The following is a 10,064-nucleotide window of genomic DNA, read 5'->3' on the forward strand; positions in this document are numbered from 1 at the left end:
GGTGCGGAGACAAAAGATGACCTTGGCTTCTAGAAAAGAATGACAGTAACACATTCCACAATTCTTCTCCTTTCTATTCTCCCCTCCCAATTACTACACTAATGGAACAGCATAGTGAAATAATAGAAAGTGTGGCAAGCCAAAGATCCTAAAAGGAACATAACTACAGGCCTGACACCATGTTGCAGTAGTCAAGACACATATTCTTGGGACACGAATCACAATCACCAGGGCATCTTATGTCAAAATATGAGAACAAGTAAAAACTTCTCAAGTAGCTCAGGCAAGCTAGAGGTGAGGCTAGAAATATTGCATTGAAAATTCTGAGGAGCACCTGGTCCAGATGAGGTTCACTGCCAAAACTTCTGAATCAGTGAGGATTGCAGATTTGGAGAATGGATGAATTGCATTGCACACATGAATTGCACATTGCATTCATGCAATCCCAGTCTGGGATTAAACTCCCAGACCTTTGCACTGGTGGTGGGATTCATTTTTTTTACTACCAGTTCTGTGGGTGTGGCTTGGTGGGCATGGCATGTCTTGGTGGGCATGGCAGGGGAAGGATACTGTAAAATCTCCTTTCCCTCCCCACTCCAGGGGAAGGTTACTGCAAAATCCCCATTTCCTTCCAATTAGCTAGGACTCCGGAGGCAGAGAATAGATGGGGGTGGAGCCAGTCAGTAGTGCTATTTGCGGGTTCTTCAAAGTACTCAAAACTTCTGCTACCGGTTCTCCAGAATTGGTCAGAACCTGCTGAATACCAGCTCTGCTTTGCACCAGTGATGATCACATACAATACTTTAACTTTAGGCCAACCCAATGCCTGACAGTCAGTGGAGTTGCAGGAAAGGGTATGTAGAATTAATCAGAATGTAAAATCTTCCATAAAGGGCCATAATATACTGCAACTTCTCCATCTGAGAACTTAAAGGAAGGTGGGCTGTAGATACTATTCTGATATCAATACTGCTGAATGCCAGTTTTAGGGTAGCTCCTAAAATTAACACATTGGATTCTTGCAATATTATTCAAACCCCATATCTCTAAAGTTCAAAGTTCAATTCCCTGTAAAGGATTTGAGTTCCATAAAAGACCAAGTGACCACATACCCCTGTTTTTCTTACAATGATGCAATGTGTCATGCATTGCCTTTTGATGGTCAATGTAACTGCAAATACCACACAGGACATATACAGGATATAGATGTTAAAGGGGTAAAGGTCTTGTGCATGGGGACATCATGTAATTTGATGTGCATTTCTTTCTGCTCTGACAGTTTAAGGGAAGATGAACAGTATAAATCATTTAGGCAGATCTTGACTGTGTGATTAGTAACTGTGTAATCATAAGGAAGCTGTAGGGGTGAGCTTACAAGGTCAGCCAAAGCTGCACAGGGCTACTAGCTACTGCAATCTCCCAAAAATATGGCTCAGGGAATGTGTAACATGAATCAAATTCAATCCATAGACTCTGAAGTTACACTTGTAAGCAAAGTTTGAGAAGTTGGCAAAGGTTCACTCTCAGTTCAGCTCCCCAGTTGCTCTAAGTCCCAGCTCTGAGCCTCAAGGGTCCAGAAGACACTTTGGTAAAACTTTCCACCAACTTCTTCAAGTTTCATTCAAAATATTTTCTGCAGCTGTCGCTTCCTACTGTTTATGGGCCTCAATTATAGGCCTCATGGGTCAGCAGTAGAAACCAGCTTGACCTTTGGAAACAAGCAAAGCAAATTGGCTTTAATTGGATAATTATTAGGAGAAGAAGGTGAAGTGTCTGTCATACACTCAATTCTGCCTCCCAGTAGCGGACAGCGCAGGTGCAGAGCTAGAGAAAAACATGTTTATGCCAATTCCCTAAAGGGGTTTAATAGCTTAGCAACAGGTCGGCAAAGAGCCAGTTGAGTTTTGCCTGCCTGTTTTGCAAGGCAGAGAGTCACAAGAACAATTAAAAGTTTTGCAGTGTCATAAAGAGCAGTCAAATGATTCTTTTAATGTCACAGATGTCCCATTGGTTTTGTTGCTATGGAGGAACCTGGGAATTAACTTCTAAATACATTGCTTCTCTACTTTTTCTTGGAAGATTGCCAGATTCAGAGTTTTGTAGGACTTTGTATGCTGAGACTGTCATTCTTTGTACTCCTAATAATAAAAAAATCCCCTGAAAATATTGGGAAACTATTATGGAAGTGTTGCAGTATTTCTTGAATGAACCCCAAATCCCTTGATCCATAAAGTAACTATATTAAGTTGAGTTCCCTTAATCCAAACAAAAATTAGCCAACCAGAATACTAGTTACTATGTCCTGATTTTCAGAAGAAAATAAAAATGGACAAGATGGCAAGAGAGTAGTATGATACAAGCCTCATCCCTTTTGAAAGTGTATGTTGATGCATATTCAAAGGGGGTGCAGCTTGCATCATATCACTGTCTGTCATCTTGTACAGCTCTCTCATCCACACATGGATGCCACTGTTCTGTGACCCCATCCACAGCTAAACATATCACAAAATCATGGCATACATGTAACCAATGGTCCCATCAAATGATGATTATATGAGCCACAATTGGCTGACTTCATGTAGGAGATGGTGCTCTTAGCCATGGTTTCCAAAGCACCATAGCCAATGGTGGGATGCAACTGGTTTTACAACTGGTTTTACAACTGGTTTGGTGAGTGCATGCTCCACGCTGCACTTACTTGGGAGCCAGAAGAGGCAGGGTGCATGGGGACTTCTTGGAGGGGCAGGGCGGGGCCAGGTGTTTGTCAGAACTACCAGTTTTCTGAACCAGATGTAAAATTAATATCCAGTTTGTCTAGACTGGCCCGAACCAGCTGAATCTCACCCCTTACCATAGCTGAATGCAGTATAGTAGAAACAACTACTATACTGTGTTCTATGTGAGGCTGGTTTGGAAGACTACCTAGAAGCTGTAATTGGTCCAAATTCACAGTTATGTGAAGGGGACCTCAGTGATCAACTAGTCTAAACGTTAGCTTAATATAGGATCTAAAAAAAGTTTCAGAAGTCAATTATCCATGCCCAACAAATGTGAACATACTGGAAATAAATACATCAGGGTAATGATGTATCAAGAGCCTATTACAAACTCTGAAATATGGGAACTACAGAGTATGTGCTATTTAATCCAAGAGACTCAAAGCTGTTTAGAACAGAAGAAGATATTACAACATTGAAATAAAACCCAACAGAGGCTCCTTGAAGACTATCCACAGCATTGAAATCTGAAGGAAAGGATTCCTCTCACCATCTATTTGCTCCAAAGTTCTCAGAAGAACCAGGTTTCATTATTGGCTCTCCAAATAACCGTCGTAGCTGCAACCAATTACAATAAATGCAACCATTGTAATAACATGAATGCTTATTCTGATTTACAAAAGGTTTATTATAGTTACAGACCAGGATCATAAAATGAATAGACATGGATTCTATATATACACACAGAAAATAAGAATATGAAAATAAAAGAAATATCCATAGATAAAGTTAAGCAGCTTCAGGTCTTCCAAACCATGGGAGAACGAGAGCTGAACAACCAAAAGTGTTACTATACCCACTCTATTAGAAGTGTCACTGCATATTTGACCCAGGGTGAAATTCAGCTGATTCTGACAGGTTCTGGAGAACCGGTAGCAGAAATTTTGAGTAGTTTAAAGAACCAGCAAATATCATCTCTGGTTGGTCTCAGAGTGTGGAGGGATTTTGCAGTATCCTTCCCCTGGAATGGGGTGGGAATGGAGGTTTTGCAATATCCTTCCCCTGGAGTGGGGTGGGAATGGAGATTTTTCACTATCCTTCCCCTGCCATGCCCACCAAGCCACACCCACAGAACCAGTAGTAAATTTTTTGGAATTTCATCACTGGTTTGGCTTTTAAAAATGATAGCACTTCTTTATAACTTAACATAAATATGTGTATTATTAGTAGAACTATATAAGCTTGTGAAATGTAACAAATTTAGGATTTAGGATTTTAGGATTTTATTGTCATTTATAGGCCGCCCTTTTCCCTGAGGGGACTCAGGGCGGCTTACAATTCGTGGGAAGGGAGTGCAAGACAGACCATGAAATAATATGTGAATAAAAATAAAACGATAAAACACAACATTCATTCAGCATTCGGGTGGGGCGGATGAAAATATGATTACCAACATTCTATTTGTAGTAAAAGGAATGATATGCAGAATTTGATTGGTATAAAAATAACATTGAAATATTGAACAAGATTATAATGAACAATTATAATTTAACAAAAACATGTGTATTATTATCATTAGAATTATATAACTTGTCAACTGTAAGTGTGATGAATATTATTTTATTTGCATTAAAATGTGGTTAGAAAGGGGATAAACAATGGAAGATTAAAATTTAATACAAATCTGTGTATTACTATTAGAACTATATAAGTTTGTTAAACACAACAAACATGATCATTAATATTTTATTTCTAGTAAAAAAGAGTTATATTTAGAATATGGAGATTGGCATAAAATAATATACTGAAATATTGAATAATCAAAGAATGATTGTAATTCAACAAAATATGTGTATTATTACTAAACAATTATAAAATTGTAAACTATATTAAATATGAATAATATTATTTTATTTGTACTAAAATGTAAGACACTCCGCTGCCACACTGTTCACACAACAATATGTTTGTAAAAAAAATAAAATAAAAAACTTTGGAGGAAAAACAATAGCACTTCTTATCTCACATCCCTTACAGAGGTGGGTTGTTCCTGGATCAGCCCGGATTGGCCAAACCAGTAGTAGCAGCAGTGGGAGGCTCCGCCCACAAGCTTGCCTGCTTCTGTGCATGCGCAAAAGTGTCACATGCACCCAAATGGTAATAAAAAAAATTGGCAACCAACCACTGATCCCAGAGCAATATACTGTAGAGCCTCTGGTCACAATCATAATTCGTTCCATAACTTCACAACCTGATTTGGTCGTGACCCGACCCTAACCAAAATTAACGCAAAAGTAATGCAGCGGCCACACCAGTGGTGGGTTCTGGATCCCGTTGCAACTGGTATGGTTGCAACGGGGCCTGGCGTCCACCACATGAACATGCACAGTGTGCGCGCATACGTCCTTACCTCTTGCAATGCCTTCGCGAGCCTCTGCCATGCTCCAACTGCTCAGCGGAGCATCGCGCAGGCGGCGTGCGTTGAATGTGTATGTGCGGAAGTGCCAAAGAGCTCAAATACAGGTAAGGAGCTCGGGCAGGCGGGTGGGCCCTCTGGAGCACCATACCAGAATGGTACCCGGTGCTCCGGGCAGGCACTGGTATGTCCATACTGGGGCGTACTACCTGCAACCCACCACTGGGCCACACCTGGGAATTTGGCTCTTACAAAAGAACCCCAATTTGGTCATGGTCAGAAGCTTTTGTGACCAGAGGTTCTACTGTGTTTGTGCTTCACTCATTCTGCTACCATAACACATTTATTCTGTTTTTCTACAACTCTACCCATCTTTTTGCATATTTACACAGGCTTCCTTTTTTTGAGTGTCAGCCTTAGTCACTGGACACAATTCACTCCACATTTTGTACTTAGACTTCCAAAGAACTTTCTCCCATCTTGAGGTCCTTTTCCAAGGAATTGTTCCTAGCCTGGAATTTTCTCTCTCCTGGAAAAGTTCTCCAGTATCCTCACTTTATTTATGGTGAATGACCACCCTTTACTTTAATGGGATTGCTTGTGTTTAAAAGCCATGGTTGTAGAAAATGGTTATATCATCTGTCTGTCTGTCTGTTCACCTCCCTCCCTCCCTCCCTCCCTCCCTCCCTCCCTCCAACTATCTATCTATCTATCTATCTATCTATCTATCTATCTATCTATCTATCTATCTATCTATCTATCTATCTATCTTCCATATAGCTATCTATTCATTCAGTTTCTATTATCATCCATCTCAAATATATGACTCTTGGCAGTGAACAATAAAAAATCAATTACATATACTTGCAGTCACAACATGAACATTGAAATAAATACATATAGCAGCCAATAATTATTATAAATATTTATTTATTCAATTTCTATGGCCATTGATCTCACACAAGTACCTTTGGGCAGCATACAGTCATACAAATCAATATGTATTAAAAACCAATACAATCAAAATACAAAAAAAAAGTTAGCTACCTATACAATTATGTAAAAAAGTAAGTACACCCACTTTGAGTTCTATGGCTTTTACATATCAGGACATAGTAAAATCACTTGTCCTTAGCAGTTCTTAAAAGTAGGAAAATACAACCTCAGATGAACAACAACACATGATATATTACATCATGTCATCATTTCTTTTACAAAATGAAAGCCCAAAGAAAGCATTGAAAAGCCTTGAAGAGGTACCCCACAGAGGTACCTCCTTTTTTTCAGAAAGGGACTTAGTAATTCTAAACAGGTCTGCTGACAACACACTACAGCAGGGGTGGATTGCTCCCGGTTCGCGCTGGTATGCCAGAAGGGGTTTGTCAAATTTACTGTATCTTTTAGAACCTGTTCATCTGGTGGGACAGTACCGGAATGCTCCCTCCCACCTGCTCCCTCTTGCTTGCTCGCCCTGCCTCTCTGCACCATGCTTTCCCTGCCTGCTGCTCACTGATTGGCTGGCTCACCAATTGCCCCGTCTCACTGATTGGCTGGCTCACCAATCGCCCCATCTCTGAGAGGAAATGGGGAAGGCTTTCTTGCATGCCTTCTTTCTTTCTCTGAAGGCATGTGAGAAAGCCCCCCACCATTGGCCGAACGTGTGAACTGTGAAGTGCAGGCTCATTTGCCTAAATGATCTCCTTTCATTCTGCTTCATTATAGTTTAGTTTATAGTTTATTAACATTTATAGGCCGCCCTTTTCCCTGAGGGGACTCAGGGCGGCTCACATAAAATCAGGGAAGGGGGATACAAACAGTGACGTAGACACACATAAGTAAAAATAATGAGCAACATTCATTCATCATTCGGGAGGGGCGGCTATCTTTGTCCCCAGGCCTGACGGGCTAGCCAGGTCTTAAGGGCTATGCGGAAGGCCTGGACGGTGGTGAGAGTACGAATCTCCACGGGGAGCTCGTTCCAAAGGGTCGGAGCTACTACTGAAAAGGCCCTCCTCCTTGTAGTTGCCAGCCGGCACTGGCTGGCAGATGGAATTCGGAGGAGGCCCAATCTATGAGATCTAATTGGTCGCAGGGAGGTAATTGGCAGAAGGCGGTCTCTCAAGTACGCAGATCCACTACCATGAAGGGCTTTATGGGTGACTAGTAGCACCTTGAAGCGCACCCGGAGATCGACAGGTAGCCAGCGCAGCTCGCGGAGGATAGGTGTTATGTGGGTGAACCGAGGTGCACCCACGATCACTCGCGCGGCCGCGTTCTGGACTAGCTGAAGTCGCCGGATGCTCTTCAAGGGCAGCCCCATGTAGAGCACATTGCAGTATTCCAGCCTAGAGGTCACAAGGGCCCGAGTGACTGTTGTGAGAGCCTCCCGATTCAGGTAGGGTCGCAACTGGCGCACCAGACGAACCTGGGCAAATGGCCCCCTAGTCACAGCCGTCAGGTGGTGGTCAAAAGATAGCTGTGGATCCAGGAGGACTCCCAAGTTGCGAACCCTCTCTGAGGGGTGTAAAATTTGACCCCCCAGCCTGAGTGATGGAATATTGGTTGAATCTTTGGGAGGGAAGCACAACAGCCACTCGGTCTTTTCTGGGTTGAGTACAAGCTTGTTAACCCTCATCCAGTCCATAATGGCCTCAAGGCCTCGGCTCATCACGTCTGCCGCTTCATTGAGTTGGCACGGGGCGGACAGATACAACTGGGTATCGTCCGCATATTGATGGTATCTTATCCCGTGCCTGCGGATGATCTCTCCCAGCGGTTTCATGTAGATGTTGAATAGTAGGGGGGATAAGACCGAACCCTGAGGCACCCCATATGTTAGGGGCCTAGGGGTCGATCTCTGCCCCCCCACTAACACCGACTGCGACCTGTCCGAGAGGTAGGAGGAGAACCACCGCAACACGGTGCCTCCCACTCCCACCTCCCGCAGTCGTCGCAGAAGGATACCATGGTCGATGGTATCGAAAGCCGCTGAGAGGTCAAGGAGAACCAGGATGGAGGGATGTCCTCCATCTCTGGCTCTCCAAAGATCATCGGTCAATGCGACCAAAGCGGTTTCTGTGCTGTAACCGGGTCTGAAGCCTGACTGGAAGGGGTCAAGATAGTTTGCTTCATCCAAGGACTGCTGGAGCTGGAAGGCCACCAGCTTCTCAACAACCTTCCCAAGAAAGGGAAGGTTGGAGACTGGACGATAGTTATTAAGAACAGCTGGATTCAGAGATGGCTTCTTCAGGAGGGGTCTCACCACCGCCGCTTTTAGCGTGGCGGGGAAGTTCCCCTCCCGAAGAGAGGCGGTAACAACCGCCTGGATCCAGCCTCGTGTCATCTCACTGCTGTTAGTAGCCAGCCATGAGGGACACGGGTCCAGTACACAGGTGGAGGCACTTACAGCCCTCATGGCCTTGTCCACATCCCCGGGGGCAACATCCTGAAACTCAACCCAGGGATGGTCTACTTCATCCTCTTGTGCCTCGGCTGGAACTGCAGAGATGGAGTCCAAGTCCGACCGAAACCGAGCAATTTTGTCCGCTAAGAATTGGGCATAATCCTCAGCTCTGCCCTGCAAGGGTTCCCCCGCTTCCCTCTTATTTAGTAGGGAGTGGGTTATCCTAAACAGGGCGGCTGGGCGGGACTCAGCGGACGCAACCAAGGTGGCTATATAAGATCTTTTCGCTGCCCTAAGTGCCCTGGTGTATTCCTTGGTGCTGGTGGTTACCATTGCTCGGTTCGATTCGGACTTATCGGACCTCCATCGGTGCTCTAGGCATCTCCTCCGGCGCTTCATCTCCCGGAGTTCCTCGGTGAACCAAGGAGGTCTCCGGGATCCGCTGCCTCGGAGGGGCCGTAGTGGCGCAATCCGGTCGAGGGCCTCCAATGCTGCCGAGTGCCAAGCAGCAACCAGAGTCTCTACCGGACTGTGGGCGAGAGTATCAGGAATGACCCCAAGCTCCGTCTGGAACCTTAACGGCTCCATAAGTCGCCTGGGGCAGAACCACCTGGTCGGTTCCTCCTCCCTACAGTGGGGGTTTGGTCTCCGGAAGTCAAGCCTCAGTAGGCAATGGTCTGACCACGACAGGGGTATGATGTCGTTACCCCTCAGACCAAGGTCACAAATCCACTGCTCCGAAAGGAATACGAGGTCGAGCATGGGCCCGCTGAATGGGTTGGGCCCCGGATTACTTGGGTCAAGCCCATGGCTGTCATGGAAGCCATGAACTCCTGCGCCCTATCAGAGTTTTCACCGAGCGACGGCAAATTAAAGTCCCCCAGGACCATAAGCCTAGGGAACTCAATTGCCAGCTCGGCTACCGACTCGAGGAGCGAGGGGAGGGCTGCTGCAACGCTGTTGGGAGGCAGGTACGTTAACAGCAGACCCACTTGACCCTTGAGGTCCAACTTTATCAGCAGAGACTCACACCCGACAAGCTCCGGAGCAGGGACCCTACGAGGAGCTAGCGACTCCCGGATAACAATGGCCACACCCCCACCCCTTCCCTGGGCTCTTGGCTGGTGCAGCACCTGAAATCCTTCTGGGCACAGCTCTACAAGGGGGACTCCTCCCTCTGGGCCCAGCCACGTTTCAGTAATACATGCCAGGTCTGCCCTCTCGTCTAAAATTAAGTCCCGGACGAGAGGAGCTTTATGTACCACAGACCTGGCATTTAGCGACAGCAGCCTGAGTCCAGGGTCCTGACTACTTGCGCCATCTGGTCTCGGAGTGGGACTCATAGGGCCGGAAGGAGGGATCTCTGTAATGTAGCGAACCCTCCTTCCCCGGTAATGGCCTGCCCTAAAGTCCCCGCCATATCTGCCCCTCCCTGTTACGACCGTAATACTCCGACCCTCTCCCGTGTCTCTGGTCCCCTCAACCACCCCCATGGCCCCCACATCTCCCGGCAGGTCCTCCGAATCAT

The sequence above is a fragment of the Thamnophis sirtalis genome, unplaced genomic scaffold, assembly GCF_051295495.1.
Source record: "Thamnophis sirtalis isolate CommonGarterSnake01/CBP01778 unplaced genomic scaffold, rThaSir2_p1.2 scaffold_3, whole genome shotgun sequence".
NCBI classification, from domain to species: Eukaryota; Metazoa; Chordata; class Lepidosauria; order Squamata; family Natricidae; genus Thamnophis; species Thamnophis sirtalis.